Below are 26014 nucleotides of genomic sequence, written 5' to 3' on the forward strand. Positions count from 1 at the left end.
AAGTTTCCAGTCCTTACAGATCCGTTCAAATTTTGTGAAATGCAGCTGTTAGATGATGATGACTTGGGCACTATGATGGAAATATGGTGGTCGACTGGGAGTGAGAACCCTCAGCCAGTTGAATTATTTCCCGAGCTAGCAGACGTAGAGCCTGTTGAGAATGTTAGTCCAATAAGTCAACATCGTGAATTTGACTTTGATCTTAATGTTTGATGGACAGACCAATTAAAATGTGAAGGGACATCGCAGATTCCCAAAAGTCCTAATTATGGTGGGAGTTCGTATAACAACCCTACCCCCGGTCCCCGTCTGAAATACATCTAGAGGTGATAATAAGCACAGAGGAAAATGTTAGAGAATTGACCAATAATGATGAAGATTCTGATCAAGATGTTGAAAATTTTAGTGACCCCGATGTTGAGGAGGTTCCAGACGATATCGATGATGAAGGCCCGAAGGAGGTTGAAGATGTTTACGGCCCTTCATTCAGTAACTCGAGTCGTGGTATTATTTTACGAAATAAACCTGGGGGCGACATGTTGAACGTAGATCTAGATGCAGCGCATGCGTCCGAGTTTCCTGAGTACGTCGATATAATACCTGCTCATAGATTGGCGGTAAATTCACAATTAGAGGAGTTGTTCGTTGGGCAACAGTTCGAGAATAAGGCGGATTGTGTGTTTGCCATCAAACAATACAGCATGAAGTTGTCGATTGATTACAAGGTTGTCGATTGATTACAAGGTTGTCAAACCTACACCGACATTATATGTTGGGGAATGTTAGAGAGCCGGCGATGGGTATGGTTTGCGAGTTCGAGCTGTATTTATATAGAGGACTCAACAGTGGCAAATACAAAAATTAGAAGGGCGTCATACATGTACTGTCGCACGTATGTCTCAAGACCACCGAAAATTGTATGCCAAAAGTATTTGCAACTGTATCATGCCACTAGTGAAAGATAGCCCAATCATTCCTGTGTCAACAGTGATTGCAGACATGCAAGCTCGATTTCAGTATAGAGTGTCGTACAGGAAAGCGTGTTGGGCGAAACAAATGGCTATGCAACAATTGTACGGCAACTAGGATGAGTCATACAATGAACTTCAGGGTTGGATTTCAGCGATAGTGGAGTACATCCTAGGAACTATCGTGGACTTGCAAACATTGCCTTATAGAGGCCTTAATGGACAATTGGTACTAGTGAGAAGAGTTTTTCTTCGACTGTTCTTGACTTTCGATCTATGTGTTAGGGCCTTCCCCCACTGTAAACCGCTAGTGCAAGTTGATGGAACGTGGATTTATGGAAAATACACGCAGATACTTCTGGTTGCAGTTGCATAAGATGGTAACGAAAATGTACTACAGATCGTTTTTGCCATCGTGGAGTCTGAGAACTCCGAATCGTGAGCGTATTTCATTCAGAACTTGCGGAGACATGTTATCAGGCAAGACAACATTTGCATTATCTCTGACAGATTGAAGGGTCTTGTTGCTGCGATTTGACAATCTGAGGTTCCGTGGAGGTCCGTCTATTATATTCGTCACATCGCTGTCAACTTCCACAATGAGTACAAGAACAAAGACTAGCGCAAAAAAATTGTGAACATGGGTAAAAATATCGTATTTAAATTCGTATTTGTAATTATTTTAAGTCTATTTCCTAATTCAGATGGTAACACATTTTATCAGAATACATATGTAGGATACGAGCTGGAAGCACACCGTTTCAGACATAAATTGGCGAGGTTAGAGACTGATATGGAGGGGTCCAATCCTTCTCCCAAATAGTGGTTGGGTAGGATAAAGCCGTGGCAATTGGCTCAATGTTTTGACAAAGGGTACCGGTATGGTCAAATGACAACTAACCTCGTTGAGGCCATTAACTCCGTCTTGAGGTGTACGCGTCACTTACCAATTTCAGTGATTTTTTCAGCGACATTTTATAGGTTAGCAACCTTAATGTCAAAAATGGGGTTGAAATAAGCAAAACAGTTAGAGACAAGACACGTGTACGTTGAAAAAACTAGGGATGCCATGAAATAAAACACTCAAAAGGCTAGGTCGATGAATGCAGAACTATATTCCCAAAATTTAGAAACTTTTCGAGTGACAGAGTATATTGATCATTGGTTGGGGATCCCACTACGGTCCTACGGAGTTGATCTCCGGAACAGGCGGTGTGAGTGCGGGATGTTCTAAACACTACGGTATCCGTGTGCACATTTGGTTGTAGCATTGCTAACTACAGTTCTAATGTCGAACAATATATCAATGATGTCTACACACTTGAATGTACATTGCGTATTTGGGGTAACTAGTTTCCCGTATTAAGGGATGTATCGACATGGGAAGTGCAACTGCATGCATTCAAGATGTTGCCAGATCGGTCACTACGTAGGAGAGTCAAAGGTAGACCAACAACAATGATGATTCAGAACAACATGGATATAAGAGAACAAGTCGATCCAAAGCATTGTACCATATGTAGAATAGTTGGCCACAATCGGAGCAAATGTCCCCATGGAAACGTCTACATTGGTCAATCTTCACGGTCTGAAAGAAATTAAATGTTATACTTGATGTTTGCATTTTATGAAATAAAGTTTGTATTTTTTAGTGTTAAGCTTTTATTTAAAATTAACAGTTGCAACTTTAAATACTTTAAAAGATATTATAAATTATACAAAAAAAGACTAATATATAAGTTGTGGAACCCTAAACCAATACAACAAATATTACATAACACTTGAAATTTACATAACTTAAAATTTGAAAGAATTGGGAGTGTTATCGTCGTTCGGGGTATAGCGGTTTACGGGCCTTCATTGACGGGGTGGACGTTGGGGTGTACTGTACACATCAGGAGGATCGATAGTTGGATCAAACGTGGCCTGAGGCAGGGTAGAGTACATGTTATTACCAAACATATCAAATGATATCGGCGGTCGCTCTGAACTCGAGCCGCCTATGTCTGGGTGATATGAACTTGAACCGCCAATATCTGAGTAATATGAACTGCTCTGTGACTCATCACAAAAAGCGTTAACCTATTGGTCCAATATGTTCAAAGGTTGGTCCTCCAAGTCGGGATCCGTCATATGTTGATCCTTTAGCTCCCCTATAGGTTGATTTCTATGCCTGTAGCCGTGACCCGGTACTATCATTAGTTGTCCACCATATAAATAAATGCGCCATCGAGTCATGTACCACTGCATGTATTTAGTCGAGGGACTGAAGTCAAACATGCAGGAGCGCATCTCAGGCCGCCTATTGTACCGGGCATTCCATAGAGCTACATAAGATTGATGTTCCCCACTCCAATCTATTGCATGTTTTTCCCCTTCATGGTCTTACAGTGGACATCATCAAATTGTTGTGGCTCGACTGGCATAAATTGTCTACACCCAAATTGTCGCATAACTCGATTATCATTGTACTACACAACAGTTGAGAAGTTGAGCACTAGCGTATTAATGCACCACATATGGGCTTCAGTGTGAACCCACTGAGGAATAAGGGTTACAATGTTCAGTACAGAATACGACATCCACAAAAACTGCACAATGTAACATAATGAGTCAAGTCACATCACATACTGCAAGTGGATAAGTTAAATCAAAATTACTTAATCCATATAAATATATATTACTTTCTTTCCAGCATACGCCTCTATCATTTGGCGGTAAATAATTAAGGTTTGGCTCACACCAATTCCCGAAGACGTGGCCCATCTGAAACCGAAACAAAAACGTTAGTAGTTAAACTTTGGAAAATATTATCCACACTTATGAGTCATTAAATGTTAAGTATAATTTTGTTTTTACCTATTTATAAGTGGCCATGAATATGGTTGGTGCCTAACAGCCGCTAGAAACAGTATCTTGTATAAAGCCCAAGACTGTAGCAGACCCAGACAACCAGCCATGTTACTAACCCCGTGTTTTGTTGCTCGGCAAAGCTCCTAGTACAATGCGGCCAACACTACAGATCCCTAGCTTAACTACCGGCACGAGAAAAATCCTCCAATAGGGTAAGTACTTTAAGTGGACCTTATTAGACGTGTTGTTTGGCATAAGTACCCCCCGATCAACTGCATAATATGGGCTCGAGCAACACACATCACCTCATACTCAGTGGCGGTGCTTGATAACTTCTTAAAATTTGCTCTCAACCATTTTAATGTCAAGCATGTGAAATTTCATTCCCTATCATTAGGGGACTGTCCAAGCAATCTGTGGCATAGTATTGAAGGTTCTAACACTCTGCTTCGACCCGTGACCACAGCACTGTCAACTCGTAACCCAAGTTGCATAGCTACATCTTCCAATGTGATAGTGCACTCTCCGCACGGCATAATGAAGGTGTAGGTCTCCGTACACCCTAGCTCAACCAAGGCGGATATTAAGTTCGCCCTCATGTCAAACCTCCAGATCAATGCAACGTCCCTAAATCCCGCCAACTGTAAGTATGGCATGATCCGCTCGTCCTGATTGTACTTGGGAAAATGAAATCGTGACCTCAAAACCTGATACCCATCTTGTATGGTAAATTTTTTATAAAAATATGATAAATCAATTATATTGAAGACTAAAATTGAAAGGTTGAGAAAACAAAAACATCACACTTATACTATACCAAAGTAGCCATTCTAAGTATTTTTATTTAAGTTAAATTAAAAAAGTAATAATATATTAATAATAGAATGAAGATTTGTCATAAAATATTAATAATAACACGTATAAATCAAGTGTGATTATTATGTCCTAATCATAGTTAAGCATTAAAATTAAAGGCAACTATATAACAACAAAAAGGACATAAAAATAATAATAATATCCTAAAAACTATAGGTTGTATGGGTAAATATAAAAATAAAAAAGACTTATTTTTATTGAATTGATATCTATAATAATATATAGAGTTTTACATATAATATAAACTAGGCATATTCAAACTCGAAAATTTATCTCACATACGAGAACTTTTATAAAAAAATTTAAATTTTTTATAAATACTAGGAAAATCTGTAATTTCTAAAAAATAGAGACTTTAAAATAAAATTTCTCTTTTTTGGTGGAGCCAAATAAATTGGCGTCGATTTCCAATGTTTCCAATGTTTCTCACCCCTTATTCCTTTTAAAAATTTAAATATATTAAAAATCTTTTTTGTCTTTACTTATTAAAGAATATATTAAAATTTTAAAATTTTAAAATTGGTTATACTTAATTTTTTTAATATGTTCAAAATTTTAATATATTTAAATATATTCAGTTATTAAAATTGATAATTGGTTATACTCAACATTTTCCTTTAAACATATTTAAATTTTAATATATTTAAATTTTTTACATTTTTAAAATTTTAAATATATTAAAAATCATTTTCTCTTTTCCCATTAAAAATATATTAAATATATTAACATTTTAAAATATATTTTAAAAATAAATTGAATATATTAAAATTTTAAAATTGATTATACTTAGCATTTTTAATATATTTAATTTTAAAATATATTAAATATATTAAAATTTTAAAATTGGCTATACTTAATTTTTTTAATATATTTAATTTCTTTAAGTTTTAAAATTTTAAATATATTAAGAAATTATTTTTTGTCTTTACCTATTAAAAATATATATTAAGTACATAAATTTATGAATGTGTACTAAAATTAAAAATTAAAATATTAATTTATAAATGTGTACTAAAATTAAAAATTATAACCAACGATAGAAATTAATTTCATATAAGAAAATAGTTAAAAGGAATAATGATAACTAAATAGAGATCGGTTTCATGCAATCAAAACACGTTGAGCAAAGTAGTGCTTAGCAAGAAAAAAAAAAGAGAAACTAAAACGTCTTTTTTATTTAATTCATAATTAACTTTACTGTTTCGTTGATCCTCGATGAAGTGTGATCCGTATCTCCAAGAGACATTTTGATATCTGCATAATATAAAAAAAACATAAATACAATATAATTAATTATTATATTACAATAACTATAAAATATAAAAAAAATTTAAGTAACTCTTTTTTTTTTCTTCTGAAGGGGGGACCAAACCCCCCTTATATAACATTAGTTTTTTTTAATTAGTATTTAACTTCATGCATAGTGACATCACTGACATAATGTGATCTTATAATATATATTTTTAATTTTAATTTTAATTTCACTTTTTAATATATATATTTTAAATAAATTCATTTTTAACAAATAAATCTTTTTTAACAAATCTTTTTTATTTTTTAATTAATTCAAATTTCACTTTTTAAATAAAATATTATTTTTAAATTTTAAATAAAATTTAAAAATGGTTTGAATATCTTGCCTTTTTTATAAAAATAACACAAAAATTTAATTAATTATCAAAATAACTAATTTTTTTAATTAAACAAGAAAATGATCTGAAATTTACAGTAAAATTTAGTGGAGCCAAATTAAAAAATGGGTCATTTTGATAATTAATTAAATTTTTGGGTTATTTTTATTAAAAAGCCGAATATCTTTAAAAATAATTTAAAAATCATAATTTAAAATATTATAAAACTAATTAAATAATATTTAAAATATTATAAACCTAATAATAAATTTGAAAGGCCATATCTTTAAAATATTTAAATATTTTATATTATTAAAATATATATTTAATATTTAAAAATAATATTTAAAATTTTAAAAATAATTTCAAAATTATATTTAAAATTTAAAAATATATATTATAAAATATTTCAAATATTCATTTTAAATTTTTAAAATTAATAATAAAAATAAGTAAAATAAAATAAATAAATAAAATAAATAAATAAAATAAAGATAAAAACAAAACTTAAAAAAGGGACGAAAGTAAAAAAGAAAAAAAACCGAAAAGTGGCAAGGTGTCAGGGGGAATCTGGTGGCACCAAATTAATTGGCTCTACCAGAAAATGGTAAATTTATTTTGAAGTCCTCATATTTCCAGAACTTGTAGTATTTCTATAGTATTTATATAGCTGGAGGCATTTTACATAGCTCCACCAAAAAATTATTTTTTTTCATAGATGCTGACGTGGCATGTTGGTGGCACCAAATCATTTGGCTCCACCAACTTTTACTGTAGATTTCAGGTCATTTTTGTATTTAATTAAAAAAATAAGTCATTTTGATAATTAATTAAATTTTTTGGGTTATTTTTATAAAAAAACCATGAAAATCAAGGATACGGGGTAATCCAATACACGGCGAAGAGTCAAAATCAGTAACTTGTGCCCGTGGTTTTGTTTGCCACAGAACTCCGAGACCAATATTTTGCATAGAAGCCGTGTAATCAAACCCTTGGCCAGATCCAAAAGAACCCTCAAGGCCAATATAATTAGCAGTAGGCCAAAAAGAATTTTGCCCAATATTTGGACCAGCAGTGGCCTATTGTAACACCCCTTACCCGTGTCCAATGCCGGGACAAGGTACGAGGCATTACTGGACTTAAACGTTCACAAACATCCAAAAATCGGGCCCTAAAATATCTTTTAATTCAAAACATTTCAAACACATGTATGTCGTCCCTTATTTGGGTCTTCGAAGCCCAAAACATACATCGAGATTTATTCGGGACTAAACCGAGGACTTGATAAGTTTCAAGAAAAACTTAAATAAATTTTCTCATGAAACAAGGTCACACGCCCGTGTGCCTTTGGCACGCCTGTGTCCTCAGGCCGTGTAACTCTCTGTTTATGACGTCAGCATGCACATCGAACCATACGGTCGGGCCACACGCCCGTGTCTCCAGGCCGTATCCCTCACACGGTTGAGACACACGACCGTGTCTCAGTCAGTGTGGCCAACACTTAGGCTACTTTTCAAGCCTTTATGTTACCCATAATCTCTTACAACCTTATGAACATCAAAATTGCAAATCATGGCATCATTTTAGTGATTAAACACTCTTTATTAAGACAAATCCTTAACATTAACATGTCCTCTTACGAGTAATGCATCTACTCATGCAATACCAAGTCTAGATTCCTTATTTCACATTCATAAGACTTGTCATTTGATGATCACTTTTACCATTATACTATGATTACCAACTTATCCATCAAGCGCTCAAGATCAATCATTATCACTTTGTGTTTATAACGTGCGATAACTACATGGCTATGACCACCTCAATTGGTCATAGAGCATATATCCAACACATATGTCATATTACTAACCATGCATGGCCAACAAACATAATCACCTTATAAACATTAGACATGACATTAATAGCTAGGCTTACAAGCCAAAATCAATATGAGCCACATCTCATGGCGATATACATATAACTCAATATAAGCCGACACATTTGGCTAAAGCAAAATAATACATGTCAATCAACTAGATCCCTATACATGCCACTCACTTGAAATTTCTAATATGTGCTTTATTATTCCAAAGGTAGCGACTTGATAGTGTGATGCTGCCTCCGACGATCTCCAACCCTGAGCTAACCTGAAACACGAAAAGAGGGGAAAGGAGTAAGCTTTATAGCTTAGTAAGTCCGTATGAAAATAATAAGTAATTTATCAATTTGCTTCTCATGGTAATACAACTCTATTGCATTTTTATTCATGTTCTAGTCAAGTTGTTTTCTCGAGTCACAGTTACTAAATTATTTATATTTGGAGCTAAGGAACTCCAAATTTAGTTCCGCTAATTTTCCCTAAAACTAGAGTCACATATCTTCTTACCATAAAATTTTAAGAATTTTTGGTTCATCCAATTAGTACAGTTTATTCTTTAAAGTTACCCTTTTTTGCTGTCTGATAGTTTTGACCCCTCTTCACTAAAAATTATTTATCTCATAATACGTGACTCGAATGATGTTCCCGTCTTTTATATTGAAAATTCTAAGCATATAAATTGTAACTCATAAATATTTTTTTACAATTTTCAATGATTTTTTCAAATCAGAACAGGGGATTTTGAAGTCATTCTGACTCTGTCTCACATCAATTAAAATTTTTCATAATATGAAACTCTTTTGCTTACACCATTTCTTCTATGTGAAACTAGACTCATTAGGATTTAATTTCATATTTTATTCAACCTCTAAATCAATTTCCACAATTTTTGGTGGATTTTTAAAGTCAGACTATGGCTGCTGTCTAAAACTATTTTAGTGTAAATTAACGATACTACGTTTATCACACCATATTAATTCATTTTCACCGCATTGGTAAGGTTACATAATCATACATCATAATTATAGACCTATAATCAAAAGGTCATCACAAAATCATTCTCATAAGCATGAATTACCTATTTACATCTTCGCTAAATGTGCATCATAAACTGAAATCATTTCTCATGAGCTTGGCATACATACCTGTGTTACTCAACATACTCATACTCATTCCTTACTAATCATATAACATGAATTGAATTCATATCTCATCAATTTCATGTAAGTACCTGTACCACTCACAATATGGTCATAACTTTTCTCATTTAGCTTAATCTGTAATTCTCGCCGTTGAACCATTCAGAAAGCTATCGGATATTGACTAAGCCTCAAACATAGGGTATAATGCCGATTCCATGTCCCAGACATGGTCTTACACTGGCACATGCATCAAGTCAATGCCATGTCCCAGACATGGTCTTACACTGACACATCTTATAGCCAATGCATGTCCCAAACATGTCTCACACTGGCTTACATCTTGAGGCTGATGCATGTCCCAGACATGTCTTACACTAGCTCTCATTTCAATGCCGATGCCACGCCCCAGATATGGTCTTACACTGGCTCTCATAATGTGGCTGATGCATGTCCCAGACATGTCTTACACTGGCACACAAATAACCCGAATGTCGTGGCATGAATATCTGAATTGTTTCTTAAGGTTTAAACGAGAATTCTACTATGTCTATTATCATCATACTTTCTCAATTCCACAATTAAGCAATTTATGCTATATTAATTCGAATACAATTCAACACATACATAAGCAATGTAGTTGTATTATTTATATACAACTTGCTCGTTTTAATGGAATATCATATTCCATTAAATCTCCAAGCATTCAATCAACACATAAATGTTATTTACATTTGACATCACTTTCTCATATACAATATCATCATCATAAACTTTAATACAATCATGGCAAGATAGATTTTCAAGTATAATGACAATAGTATAAACATCATGCTCATTTAATCACACAGACTTACCTCAAATGCAATTTCGACTAATTATTCTCTTTTTGTCCTTAACCACGTACTTTCTCGATTTTCTTGATCTAACATGATGAAATTCACTCATTTAATCACTAAATAAATTTGGACAATCAAAATTCACATTTTTGGCAAAATGACCATTTTGCCCCTAGACTTTCACAAAATAACCATTTTACCCTTAGGCCCAAAAATTGATTTTTATCGAATTTCCTTATTAGCCAAGCTTAACCGACCAACTATTAATCTTACGACAATCCCAAATTTCCACTATTTCACCCAATTACAACCTATTTTATAACTTTTGCAAAATGGCCCATTTAGGTGTTTTCCTTGAAAATCCTTTCACAAAAGTTGTTTATTACACAACCAAAACTCATTTTTCTTCCATTAAACATCAAAGAACATGCATGAAATACATGAGTGAATTTTTGAACATAAACCTTAGTTCAAAATAATGATAGAAATAGCTATATCATGCTTCAAGGATCTCAAAAACATCAAAAACCAACACCAAAATGACTTACATGAGAGAGGTTTATATTGCTGAAATTTTCAAGCTCCTATGGAGGTTTTTCTTCCCTAATTTTTGGTCGAGAAAGATGGAGAAAAAGGGTGGCTATTTTTGTTTTATTTTATTAGTTTTTGTAAATGTCATCAAATACCAACCATACTAAAATTTTTTGACTTTTCAACTCTTTTGTCCCCCCTATGGCCAGCCATCAACATTTTAAGGGTCTAATTGCTCTTTAAACACCCCAAATTTTGGTTCTCTAGCTATTTAACATATTTAGCTAGCAAAACAAAACTTTTGTCCTTTATACAATTTAGTCTTTTTTCGCAATTAAGCATGAAATTGCTAAAATTATTTCATCAAAATTTTCATGCACTCATATAATCATGCTATAACACATAAAATATCATTAAAATAATTCCACCGGCCCCAGAATAGTGGTTCTGAAACCACTGTTCTACCTAGGCGCAAAATGGGGCTGTTACACTTATCCCCTAGAACTGGACGGCCTAATATTCTGGCCTACATCATGCGATCTGAAGACACTAATAGAGGGCTCAAACCGACACTGGCCCAAATCTCGCTCTATGGTTGGTTTGCCATATGGGCCATGATACATACTTGGGCCACTGGCAGACCGAACCACATTACAGTGTGGTCTATCAGCAGACTTAACTAGTTGTCCAGCCTCATAAATTTTAGCATATGCAAAGGGATTAGAACCCTAATTTGCGGCAGAAACCCAAAATTCGGGAATGTTGGCCATTCTCCCCACGAAGTGTCGATCAGAAACTATGTCGGACCAGTCCCCGCTAAACGAGCATGCTGCCCAGGTCCATCAAACCTAGTATGCAACCCCTGTCTATTATGTACAGAAGAGAATCGCATCATGGTTCAAGCAGTCAAATCACTGTAGTCGCGATTAAATCGATAGAAATAGTGTTGCACCAGATGACCATACCGCTCGCAGATCTGACACTGAATTCGAAGACGAAAACCATGCCCATACGAGCCAGATATGCAGTGACTTCTATGCACATCACACAGATTTGAATTGGCCACCGTTGTAACTGGAGAATCTTCAACCATATGAGCATGCATCGGTACATCATGCACTGCTCGCGTCTGATGGCTTTAAAACTCTATAAAACATCTACTTTTCTAGAATGGAAAGGTCCTCGACGAGAACGACGCCAAAGTTAACATCACATCAAAGTTCAACGAGAGATCGGTAAGGATAACATCCACCTTTTCAGCCTCCGAAACGATAAATCCAGAAGCCTCAAACAATGCACATGTATTCTAGATTTTGGTGATATACACTTTGACAGTTAACTCACCTTTCTTGATAGAGTGCATGTCATGTTTAATACGTGATATCTTTACACCAGTAGAAGCGGCGAAAATATGATTCGTAGTGCTCTAGACTTCACATGTCGTTTTAGAAGCTATAAAATAAGACAACAAAGACGTACTAGTCGTAGAGAGTAACCAAGAGGCGAGTAACTTATCTTGTTGAACAAACAAGGATACATCATGATTTAGAGTCAAAACACTATCGGGAGACACCACAAATCTAGGCGGAACAGGTAACGTGCCCTCTAAAAATCCTTACAACTCATATCCTTCTGTGATTAATTGAACATGTTGCTGCCATTGCATAAAATTTCCTTCATCTAATTTCACAGTGTCATAAAGAGGGAATGACTGAATCAAACTTGAGCTGGAAAAAGTAAGAGTAATATGACCAGCTAAAGTAGAATCTATTGAATTAGACATGGATCGGTAGAGGAAGCAACCACCAGGAATTAGGTGACTGATACCATGTTAGTTCCTATACTATTGCATAAAAACATAGAACAAATTGAGAGAAATAGAATTACTGAAAAATTACTTAGTGTTCTTTATCTGCTTGAATCAATACAATGCTAGTGTTTATATACTTGTATATGAGTAACTGTTTCTAACCAACTACATACCAGACTAAGTAACAGAATGATAACAGACTAACAATCTCTATACTCTAACAAAACTAGAATTCAATCATGGGCTGTGATCATTAGCACAAGTCTCTATAACCCATTTCAATCTACCACCGTTCATATCATAAATGATACGCATGTTTTGTTGTTGCCATGCTTCTAATATAGTTTTTGATTATTTGGACAACACCGTGCAAAAATACCCATCCCGTTTCTTTTCGTCGGAGAAGTAGTACATATATTTTCCATCTATAAGATAGTCACTACCCTCGAAATGTAGGGTCATCGTCACGAAGTCTCTAAAACCAGCCTTGTTATAGTAACATACCTCAAACTTTTTTGCCACTTGGTCAAACTTTTTTTCGATTTTTTCTTATCATAATAATCTTTAAATGCTTCTATCACTTCCTGGTATGCATTACGTCCTACAGCGTTTTCATCAATTCTGCTAACCAGAGTTCTTGAGTCTATGAGTGAACCACTTGAGCCATCTTTCCTAAGCTCAAACATTTCACGTATTGACTGAAACTCTATTTTCTGGATCCTACGCTGATATCTAACAATTCAACGTAGTAATGGTTGCGATTCGTATTTAGGAAGGGAGTTGATTGAAGATTTTTGACAGGTCGGGAGATGTCGTCTCCGAACCTTAAGATAATTGGTCTGTAACACCCCTAACCGGTATCCGTCGTCGAAACAGGGTTATGAAGTATTACTGGAGTTTACAAAACATTTAAAAATATCTCATATCAATTACTATTCATTTTCCAAGATTATTCTTAATGTCTCTTAAATGGAACCTCAACGCTCAAAATGAGTATTAGAATCAAGTCGGGACTTAATTAAGAACTCAAAGAATTTTTTTCAAAATTTCTAAAATTTTCCTAGTTGCAGGGCTCACACGCCTGTGTGGTCTAGGGACACGCCCATATGACCCTATGACACGCCAGTGCTGCAGGCCGTGTTAGACCTCGTGTAACTCTCTGACTAGTGCCACAGGACCAGCCACACTCCCGTGTGAGTAGGCCGTGTGATCAATTTAATTTTCAAAAATTAGGTTCATGGTTCATACGGCCAAGACACACGCCCGTGTTCAAGGCTATGTAGCACACACGGCTGAGACATACGCCCGTGTCTCTGCTCTTCTGCTCAATTTTGAGCATTCTATTTCTCGAATTTAAGATGCAGGGGACACAAGGTCTAACCACACGCCCATGTACCAGGTCGTGTGTCACACACAGTCTAGACACATACCGTATGTCTGCCCATGTAGACAAAATCAAGCCATTTCTAATTTCATTTCTCACCCAAAATTTTACCAATATCTTGCACCAAAACTTACATCCAAATATCAACCAATCCAAGCATTATAACATGACTAATTCAAGCATCTAACATAGTATATCAGTATATGGATACCTCAATCAAACCATAATATATGTACTCATGATAATACGATAAGATTACCTTGATAGATATCCCAAAGCATAATTATTACTAGCCATTTCAAATAGCTAGATTACAAACAATATTTATATGCCAACATTTGGCCAAGTTACCTATACATGCCATTATACCAAAATGAGGTTACTATTTATACCAAAACAAGCCTGTGGATGGTGTGATGATGCTCCAACTGTTCACCAACCTTCGCGAGCTTCTGAGAACTATAAAACAGAGAAAAGTAAACCTAGTAAGCATATTATTCTTAGTAAGTTCATATAACTAGAATTAAACTTACCAATCTCTTTATTAAAAATTAAGTATATAATAACATGTTTCCATCAACTTGGCAAAATTGCCTAAACATGTGCATTCAATCAAGCTAGTTAGTCATAAAATTCTCACATACATCAAGTAAACATAGATGAGCTCATCATGTTATATTCTTTCAAGACATTTTTCATTTCATCTCATAATTCTCATAACATGTCAAGTATTTTATCCATTGAATCATTGAAATTCCGATGGACACTCAAATAGTACACTCAAGGTGTACAATCAATAAACCCGTCAATTCATATTCAAGAGTACCCATTAGGACACATAATCAATGAGCACGCTCTCAAGCCATATATCACATAATAGGATTATTTGTCTAAGCTAAATCTTGTTTCCAATATATGTTCATAAGAGCTTATTCAGGATTACCCGTCCGGGCAAAATTCTATCTATAACATATGCTCAAGAGGGCTTATATCAGGATTACCAGTCCAGGCTAAATCCTTTCTGTAATAAAGTCAATAGGATTACTCATTCGAGCTAAATCCCGTCAGCAACAAATGCAGGACCTCATTCAATAGGGAAATTACATTCATCCATCGAAATTCAATATTTAAACGGAACTTAACCCTTTTAAAAAAATTTTAAGCATGCATTCATTTCTTATATTATAACACCCAAATTAATTTACATAAATATAAATCACTTTCAATTCAACATATTTACATGCTCAATTAAGTTACACGAACTTACCTTGACACTTGTTCACGTATATAGATCTACTAATCCGAAACTTTCTCCTTTCCTCGATCTAACTTTGAATTTGAGTTATTCGGATCTATATAAATGAATTTAATCATTAATTTCTCACCTTTCATATTCAATTGGACTCAATTTACATCCTAGGAAAAATTACCATTTTGCTTTTAAACTTTGCATAAATTCCAATTTCATCTAGGCTCGAAAAATGAAATTCATGCAATTTACTCCTTATTCCAAGCCTAGCCAAAATTTAAATATAAAATTTACAACACATTTAATCCATAAATTTTAGAATTTTTCTTCAATTTTTACAACTTTACAAATTAGTCCCTAAATCATATTTTCATCAAAAATCACTTTGTAAAAGTTTATCTATCAACAACCTTTCATTTTCTACTATAAATTTCTAATTTTTAGCATATTCATCCATGACATAACTTCTATACTTTGATAAATTTTCAAATTAATCCTCCAAATAGATAGATTAAATTATCTCGGTTTCAAAAATATCAAAATTACTAAAAACGGGACAAGAAAACTTACCCAATTAAGCCAAGAAAGATTGTTTTCTCCTTCCTAAGGTTTCCATGGAATATTTGGGGAAGAAGATGATATAAAATGATTTTAATTCTATTTTAATTATTTATCATCTTTAATTATTTCTATTTTCAATTTAGTCCTTGCCCTTTTTCTAAATTTCCATGGATGAATCATAAAAAATATCTACTAAATTTTGATTAACGGTCTAATTACCATATAGGGACATCAATTTTTGAATTCCATAGCTATTTAATCCTTCTAGCTACTAGAATTCAACTTTTACATTTTATGCGATTTGGTCCTTCCCGTAATTAAGCACATAATCGGTAAAATTTTATTAATAGAATTTTCACATGACATCTTTATCATAATACGAACCATGCAATAAAATTAAAATAAATTTTATTTTCGACTTGGATTTGTGGTCCCTAAACTACTATTCCAATTTCACTGAAAATGGGCTGTTACATGGTCGCTTCAATTCATCATAAAAAGGGACTAAATAATATGATAATCGATTTTGAATGATGCCTTTTTTGGCTAACAGGTTTGTTAGTCCATCTGATCTCCTACTTAATCATAGAATTCCCAAAATCGGACTATTCTCAAAACCAGTATCTGAGTTGTCATTGGAGCATCCGAAAATTATATCATTAATCACTCTAGCATGGGAGGAATCAACAAGAATATGGAATGTTTTGAAAGATGCAACACCTTTGGTTCTAGGTATAGTAGGTTGAGACAGATCTCCATATCGGATGTCGTAGATGCATTCGTTATTATGACACCCGAATTGACTGTAGGTCATAAAAATTCGAGAGTTATAAAGGGAGGCCTTCTGTTGGCAGCATTTTATACAAGGCACACATTGTGTCCAAATCAGACTACTTCCTGTATCCATCAGTAACTTCACCATTTAGGGTTTGTTTCCAATTTTAAACTCGACCACATATGCTAAATCCTTAGGAACACAACGTAATGGTAAATGTACTAGGACATTATCCTCTGATTGATTGAGACTTGAAAAAGAATTGAAATTTTGAGTTCTAACTCATAGTTGCACCAATCTTCTTATTCTTTAGAATGTAGTGAGGTTTCTAGGGAACAATAAGTCCCTTCGGATGAGCTTCATGCTTATACCAGTGGGTTTGGAACTTGCAGAAGAGGCCTGAAAGAAGGTTATGAAACAGAGAAATAGAATAGAAATGGGGAAAAATGGGATTTGAGCCATATTTCAAAGTTGAGAATGAGACTATAAGTGATAATTTTGAGGCCATGTTGTGTGCAAATTTATGGTACCTAGAATATTCTTATTCTTTTGCTAGACTGGCATACATGAATCATTAGTTAACCATATTTGTAGCTTACAAGGAATGAATTAGCTATGGAGGAAAAGTGTCAGAATCAATGATAAAGAAGCTAAGAAGAAAACGCTATTAACTGCATTAACTTATTGAGAGTAGTAGACAGAGTATTTAATACAACCAGATAATAGCTAACAGTTAACTACTTTGTTTAACAACTAACTGACTCCTTTTAACTAACTTCAACAGTAATAGTAACTAATGAAATACTCATAACATGCCTCGTACTCGTTGACGTTCTCTCCCTCCTGTAACTTTATGATCGTTGGTAAGAACTCTAAGCTGACTCCTAAACTTATTGAACAATCCTGCTGAAAATGGTTTAGTTAAGATGTCTGCAATCTGATCTTGACTTGGCACATGACCCACTTGAAGGAATCCTCTTGCAACTTTCTCCCTCGCAAAGAATGAATCCAACTCTACATGTTTGAATTTCAAGTGCATAACAGGAATCCCTGCTACTACAACAGCAGCTGAACTATCACACCATACTAATGCCTTACTCTTAACTGGAACATATAGTTCGGATAACAAGGACTGAATCCAGACCATTTCTATAGTGACATGAGCAAGACTTTTGTATTCTACTTCAGCTACCTGGAGACCACTTGCTATTTTCTGGAACTCCAGCAAACTGGATTCCTTCCAAGAAACACGCAATAGCCTGACATCGACCAGCGATCATCAATATTTGACCCCCAACTGGCATCTGAATATCCTTCGAGCAAAAACTTCGAAGTTCGAATGAACCTTAATCCATGATCCAAAGTCCCCTTCAAATAACACAAGATTCTTTTGACGGCTCTAAAGTGGAGATCCAATGGCTTGTGCATAAACTGACATACTTTGTTCACAGAGAAGGTAATGCCAGGTCTGGTAATCACAACATATTATAGAGCACCAATTACACTTCTATAAAGATGTTCATCTTCAACAGGACTACCTGCATGAGCTGATAAATGACAAATGGTTATCATTGGTGTAGGAGAGTCGTTTGATCTGTCTATGGATGCCCTTCGAAGTAGGTCAAGAATGTATTTCTTTTGGCTAAGAAAAAGACTATCTTCAGTGTAGTTGACTTCAATGCCCAGGAAGTAACTCAACTTCCCTAAGTCTTTCAAAGAGAACTGAATATTGAGTTCCTTAACAAACTGATCGATAGCAAAAGAGTCAGTCCCGGTGACAATAATGTCATCCACATATACCAGAACATAGAGCAACTGAGACCATAAACAATGAATAAAAAGAGAGTTTTCAGCTTTTAATACTTTAAATTTTGCAATTAAAAGAAATTCCTTTAGCTTGTGAAACCAAGCCCGAGATGCTTGCTTAAGACTATACAAGGCCTTTTTTAACTTGCATACCAGTTGTTGGCCATTGCTCTCTTGCTGTTCAAATGCACCATATAAATTTCTTCATGCAAATCACCATTCAAGAAGGCATTATTAATGTCCACTTGCCTGAGAGACCAGCCCAAGGAAACAACCAGTGCCAGAATCACTCTAATCATCATTGGTTTAACCACGGGACTAAATGTCTCCTGAAAATCAATACCTGCCTCTTGCAGGTAACCCTTAACCACCAGCCTGCTTTTGTATTTGGCCACCCAGCCATCAGCATTTCTTTTTGCTTTAAAAATCCATTTGCAACCTATAGCCCTACGACCTACAGATTGATTGGAGAGTAAGACATCATATTCTATTTGTGTAGCTATTTTCCAAGTAGGACTTTAAAATGCTTCTGTAATATATATGGGCTCCTTCTTAGTTAGGACAGATGAGAATACTTTATGTTTAAAAATGCCACTCTTTGACCAAGTTTACATGGGAAGTGAATTCACAAAGGAAACAGGTCTTTCATGATAGTTAGATTGATCAGAGAATGTAGGTACACAAGCTACTGCTAATGATTTTACATGTTGACTAGTAGAAGAAGATCAAGCAACAACAGCTAAACTGGAATAAGAACTCATGTTAGAAAAAGCCTGAAGTGAACCTGCCATAGGAAAAATCCTGGTTGACCCTGATGAAGAAGTGGAGGTATCAACCAGAGGAGCAGTAGCTACAACCATAGGAATATGTGACCGTTGATGGAAACACCTGATGGAACCCAAGTTAGAACGTGAAGGGAAACTGTGATTCATCAAACATAACATGCCGAGAGACAAAAATTTTACCATCTTCATCAAGGCACTTATAGCTTTTTGATTAGTACCAACTCCAAGAAAGACATATTGTTTGGATTGAAATTGAAGTTTTTGTTGATGGAAAGGCCTCAAATAAGGGAAACAGGTACAACCAAACACCTTTAGTTGGGAATAAACAGGTTTAACTTTGTAAAGCTTCTCATAGGGACTACTCTTTTATAGAATAGGAGTGGGTAATTTATTGATCAAATGAACAGCATGAGCAAAAGCATATGACCAAAGCTCAAGAGGTATAGATACCTCAGCCAAGAGGGTGAGTCCCATGTCAACTATCTGTCTATACTTTCTTTCAACAATATCGTTCTATTCTAACGTATGAAGGCACGTGACCCTATGCTAGATGCCAAGTAGAGAGAGCTCATTCAAAAGATATCAATACTCTCCCCCAGTTACTCTGAAGCTTTTTTATGGAACAACCAAATTTAACTTGAACCATTTCTGGAAATGAAGAAAACATCAAAAACCCTCAAACTTAGTCTTGAGAAAGTATAACCAGTTATACCTGCTATGCATATCAATGAAGGAAAAATAATAGGAGAAACCATTGGATTGTGTGTATTGGTCCCCAAACATCAGACACAACTAATTCAAAAGGTAAAGAATACACTGTTTTTGAAGAGCTAAAATGTAATTTGTGAGCTTTGCCTAATTGACAAGCAGAACATAGATGAGGTAAACTGTTGTGTTTGAAAGGAACATTACAGTTACGTAAAACATGAATAAGAGTGCTATTACAAGGATGTCCAAGTCTGTTATGTCATAACGTAATAGAAGAGGAAAGTTGAGCATTGCATATAAGTACTGATCTTGACTTTTGAATAGCAACAGTTGTGTTGGAAGCAACACGAGAAACATTAAACTTGTAGATTCCATCATACATATGACCCACTAGAAGAGTTTTCCCTGTCTGAATATCCTTCACAAAACACAAAAATGGGTAAAACTCAAAATAGACACCATTATCCTTTGCAAATTGACCTACAGACAACAAATTCTTATACACAGTAGGAACATGTAGAACATTCTTGAGTCGCAAAAGCCTAGAACCAGCCAATAAAGTAGAAGCTCTTATGTTAGCTATAAAGACAGAGTCACCATTTCCCATAGACACCTGACTTGTACTTTTATAGGGAGATGCAGTTGTGAGACTAGCCATGTTAGGAGTCATGTGGTTTGTAGCCCCAGAATCAGGATACCAAGCCTGATCAGTTAGCGTAGAAGAAGAACCTCGAGGAGTGTTTTGAGGGGATGGAGAATGAGTCTGTGAAGATAAACCACAACAGTAAGATATAGTAGAGAAATGAGGTGCAGAAGAAGAGAAACCTTGCCCATTGAGTTGATGATAATTGGCTGTCATCGAATGGCTTTGATCAATACCAGAGAAATTTTTATCAAATCTGTGCAGGTTTGGACCACATGAAAATTTTTGCCACATAATTGGCATTACGGTCTAGAATGTAACCAACTTCGACCATTACCACGAGTTCTGCCACGAGACCAACCTCGTCCTTGCCTTCTATGTCCTTGTTTAAACTCTTGTTGATAGCTGTTGGAGTCCTCAGTATGTTTCGATCTTGCTACGGTATCTTATTTTTGGTGAGATGCCAAATTAGCTTGCAAAGGAACTTCTGTCAACAAAGCCATCTGTCGTGCTTCACAATTAAGAAGCATCTTAGTCAGCAAGTTAGGGGACATAAAAGTTACTGAGGCGATCACACGAATGGACTCATATTCTATCGAAAGACCAGCCAAGATGATGCTCACTTGTTCTTGTTCGGTAACCAGACTACCAGCTACAATTAGATTATCACTCAGACTCTTTACTTTGGACAAATATTGTTTGATGGTAAGATTTTCTTTCTTGAGTGAGTATAAAGCATGGCGCATACTCTAGATTTTGATGTTGGACTTGGCACCAAACCGTCTTTCAATGGTTGTCCAAACTTCAAAACTAGTCTTGGCCGTCGTGAGATGCACCAAGACATTATCTGTGACCGTAGACAATAGCCAAGAGGCGAAAAACTTGTCTTCCTTCTTATGAAAAAGAAAGGCAGGGTTTTCAATTAACTGACCTTCGTTCCTAGTTATAAGTGGAGAAGGAACAGTAACCGTGCCTAACACAAACCCCTCAAGATCATATCTTTCAAGAATCAATAAAAGTTGATGTTTCCATAAGAGAAAATTTTTCTCACCGAGTTTGATTGTGTCATGTTTGGAAAAATAATGAACTATCTGTAAAGCAATATTACCATGATCCTGTGAATGAACTATTTCCCCAGTGTTGGAAGAATGACGAGTAGTATCAACCACTGGAACAACCTCTGTAGCCATGAAAACAGAAGGAAAAAAGAGAAAAAAAACCAGTTATACCAAGAAAACCTTAGCTCTTGATACCCTGTCAGAATCAATGATAAAGAAGCTGAGAAGAAAAAGTTATCAACTTCATTAACTTCTTGAGAGTAGTAGACAGAGTATTTATACAACCAGATAATAGCTAACAGTTAACTACTTTATTTAACAACTAACTAACTCCTTTTAACTAACTTCAACAGTAATAGTAGCTGATGAAATACTCATAACAAAAGGAATCTCTTATTTGGTTTCACAATTCATGATTCTTACTTGAACCCAATAAAATAAGTTTGAAAATTGAAACCATTGGCCTCTTAACTTTGATTCATAATCTTTCTCAAAACAGCAAGATTCCAACCTCCTTACACAAAGAACAAAGAAATAAACCAATTTGGCATCGGATAAACTGACCAAATGCGAACTCGACAGCAATGTAAAGGTTTGGAATCATAGAAACAAAATAACCTTTCAAATTGACACTGCAGAATACACTTGTGCTTGCCAACATGCATGGCTTTGATTATGTTGTAAACTAGCCACGTTGATTTAAGATAAATTGACACCCATGTGGAAAGACAAACTTGGAAGTCCAAAGAATCATAGACACAAATTTCAAACTTTTTCCAAATCTCCACCATGCACATCTTGTAACTGCTATCAAATTTCAAAGTTTTCCAATGAAACAATCGTAGTTGTAGTAAGTAATGTATATTTTAAATAATGGACCTGAAAATTTTAATATAACTAATATTTGCAATATTTAATAATGTAAAATCATTTTTGCTAAAAAATAATCCATATAATTTATAAAATTTCTAGCCACGACATATTAAAATAATTTTATCTTTATTTTAAAATTTCAATGACACTAATGTGACAGCCTAGGTGATAGTTTCCATGTACTACATCTATGAAATGGTTAATTTGTTGAACTTTTTAAAATTTATCAAAGTTTTATTAATTTTAAAATTTTTATGTAGAACATGTGCTTTGTCATGAATTACTATGTTGGTTCCATTAAATTTTAAAAATTGACTAAACTTTCAAGGATAAAGGTAAAAATTAACTACACTTTTCACCTAAAAATTATAAATTGACTCAACTTTGATGAATAAGGGTTAAAGTGACCAAAAGAAATAAACTTTAAAGGTTAAAATTTCCATTATACCAAAGTAAAGATACTTTATATTCAAATAATTAATTCACCATTGAAATAGAAATGATACATGCAAAAATAATAACTGTCACAATATATGTACTTTTTTCACAAAGAAAATCTTATTATAATTTAATTATATTATATACCTCAAGATTAACCAATATATTAATTATTTACCCAATCATCATAATTTGTTAATTGTTCGATGAGCTTGTCTACCCTCCATGTCTATTTTAAGTTTTTGTGCAAAATTTCCTAAGGTTTTGAATATTAGAATTGATAAGAAACTCATTCTTGTATTTTCACTTTTGTTAACTAGTGTTTGCACCTCTCTCCTCCTTTTGGTATTTCCTTTCTTTTAAGTTTTTTTTTTAATATAAAGTGCATTCTCGATAGCTTTAAGAGTTTTAATTTTTCTTTTTCTTTTTTTAAATTAAGAATTTATTTTCTCTTCGATATTTTTTAGGTTAGACTCTCATTTTCCACTGTCGAAACTTTTTTTTTTTGAAAACGGAAATCGACTTTGTTTAAAAATGAAAATTAAAACGAGAGTCACTACCGATCTTTATTAGGCGTGATCGGATCACCTTTATTTTAATAAAACATTTTAGTTTACTAAAACGGTGTTTTTGGTCTACGAAACTCGAGAGAACAGGTTCGGGAATCAATTACGTGCGAGGAATGATTAGCACCCTCGTCACGCCCAAAATTGGTACCGAATTGATTAGTTAGAGTCTTAATGTCGAAAGTTGAAAATCGGGAACGGATTTAAAATATGATCTTTTTTTTATTAACGTCGATTTTAAAAACGCTTGAATTAGATCAAAACGATTGCTAAAGATTTCCTCGTCTCGAGATATCAGAGTATCACATCCTGTAAGTTAGGATGCGATACTTTGAACTTCCGAGCACAAGTTTTTCTTTAATTTTAATTGAAATTTCATGTGTTTTGGAACTTAAAAGGATATTTGGTCATTTAGGTTTAACGAGAAAATCGAAATCCCGTAAGTTAGGGCACAATTCCTCAAATTTTCTAAAACGCGAAATATTACCTTATTTAGAAAATTTTCTTTTTGAAATATAGCGAGTATGATATTTAACAATGTACATTTATTTTGTTTGAAATAAAATAAAGTAGTCTATATTGAATAAATGCATTTGAGCTTTAATACACAATGTGATTTAAACTAGATAAAACAAAAATATAACATAGAGCATGGAATAATAAAACACAAATTAGATACAATGTTGATGAATGTTGACAATATGAAGATGTAAATAATAATTTCTAGAACATGTAATGGCAATATTCACACAATGTATATTATTTTTAATACCAATCAATAATCAAAGACAAATGAAGTAAAATGATATACGAAAAAATAATTTAAAGTAAACAAGATAAAAAAATTAAAATGGATAAAAATGAAATAATTAAAACTTAAAACACGTAATACAAAGGAATGGTTCAAAATAACAATATATGAAAAAGATTTGGCATAAATAAAATATATAACAATTTGAAATAAAATAATATGTAAAAGAGAAATTTAAAATAAATAATATACAAAAATAGTTTAAATAAAAAATATAATATATATATATATATATATAAGTTTAAAATAAGTAACATATGAGATTTTAGAATTAATAATAATAAAAGTTTACAATAAATAATAAAATAATTTACATATAAAATAGTATAACTAAATAACATATAAAAACTTAAAATAGGTAATACATATATAATGGTTTAAAATAAATAACGTGTAAAAATATTTCAAAATAAGTGATATGTATAGTAGTTAAAATAAATAATATATGTAAAATATTTAAAATTTATAATAATTTAAAATATATAAGACGTAAAAAGGATTAAAGTAAGTAATAATAAAATGATTTAAAATAAATAATATATAAAACTTAAAAGATTAATATTAACAGTTTTTCTTTTAAAAATAAATAAATAAATAAATAAATAAATTAAACAGAGGACTAGGCTGAAATCGAATTAAAATTTAAGGTACAAATTGCAAATATAAAAAAAAAAGCCATCAAGGATCGAGATGAGACGTGCTTAAAAACAGAGGGACCGATTGGGAAAATATTCCCAGCCCTTATACGCTATGTTTCACACATCTGCCTCTTCAAATGGTCTGAGGGCCAAACTGAAACAGAGGTAAAATCCTGGGGCAAAAATCAAAATAAAAAGGTAACATGGGACCCCATTGAAGTACACTACAAAAACGGAGGGATCCAATGCGCAAATAGACCATTAGGTCAAAAATGAGCGAATCTTCTGCGGGCACGGGTCGGGTTTGCGAGGGCAAAGGCCTTATGCGGCGCCGTTTCAGCCATTCTATAAAAGCAGTTTTTTTTTTAAATTTTATTCTGTCCCTTTTTTAAAAAAAAATTGAACCCCCTTTTTCTTTTTTCTCCTCTGCTAGGGTTTTGAAACCCATCATCACACCATCGCCGAACCGCCTTGGCTCCAAGGCTCCACCGTGGACGGTGGTCGGAGCCATGCCAAGATCGGATTCGAGTAAATTTTCTCTTCTCCTTTTTTATTTATTCTTTTTACTTGAAAATAGATTTGTAATAATAAAAAAAAAAAGAAACAAGAAAACACAAAAAAAAAAGAAAAGAAAATCAAAATCAACCTTTCTTTAAGCTTCTATTCTGCTTTTTTGATTCTTTAATGTACGTAAAAAATTACAAAGGGATCGAATATGGCCTTTATAGCCGAATACACACTCGTTTTGTTTCTATTCTTTGTCTGTTTCTTCATTGTTTTTTCTTTATTGTTTGCTATTGTTTTTTGTCTTCTTGTTCGTTGTTTTCTTTTGCTTGTATGTTAGTCTCGTTTTGCAGGTGACGTGAGCGGCCAGACGCGTGCGAGGAGGCGTGCGGCGGCCAAGGTTGAAGGGGGCATGCGGCGGCTGAAGCTTGGAGGGGTTAAGGTTTGCTGAAATGTTTTGTGTAGTTGGGCTAGTTGGACTTTGGGGTTTCTAGACTTTCGGGCTTGTTGGGCTTGGGTATAATATGTAAATGGACATTCATTTTGGACTGTTTTATTATTTGTTTGGGTTTTATTATTTGTTTTATTGATTTGAGCTTTAGGCCAAAATTGGCTATTACATCCACTTCATTAATTTAAGAGTTATTATATCTATTTTCATTCTCTAAAGTTCAGTAATGACCCCATTA

General features: G+C 33.9%; 1 long non-coding RNA gene across 1 annotated transcript; it reads left to right on the forward strand.

Moving 5' to 3' along the window:
* Window positions 1-25206: 25206 nt before the first annotated feature.
* On the forward strand, window positions 25207-25902 carry LOC128295086 (uncharacterized). The gene is made up of 2 exons (XR_008285395.1): window positions 25207-25349; window positions 25679-25902. It is a non-coding gene; the product is annotated as an uncharacterized LOC128295086 (long non-coding RNA).
* Window positions 25903-26014: the final 112 nt, after the last annotated feature.

The sequence above is a fragment of the Gossypium arboreum genome, chromosome 1 (assembly GCF_025698485.1).
Source record: "Gossypium arboreum isolate Shixiya-1 chromosome 1, ASM2569848v2, whole genome shotgun sequence".
NCBI lineage: Eukaryota > Viridiplantae > Streptophyta > Magnoliopsida > Malvales > Malvaceae > Gossypium > Gossypium arboreum.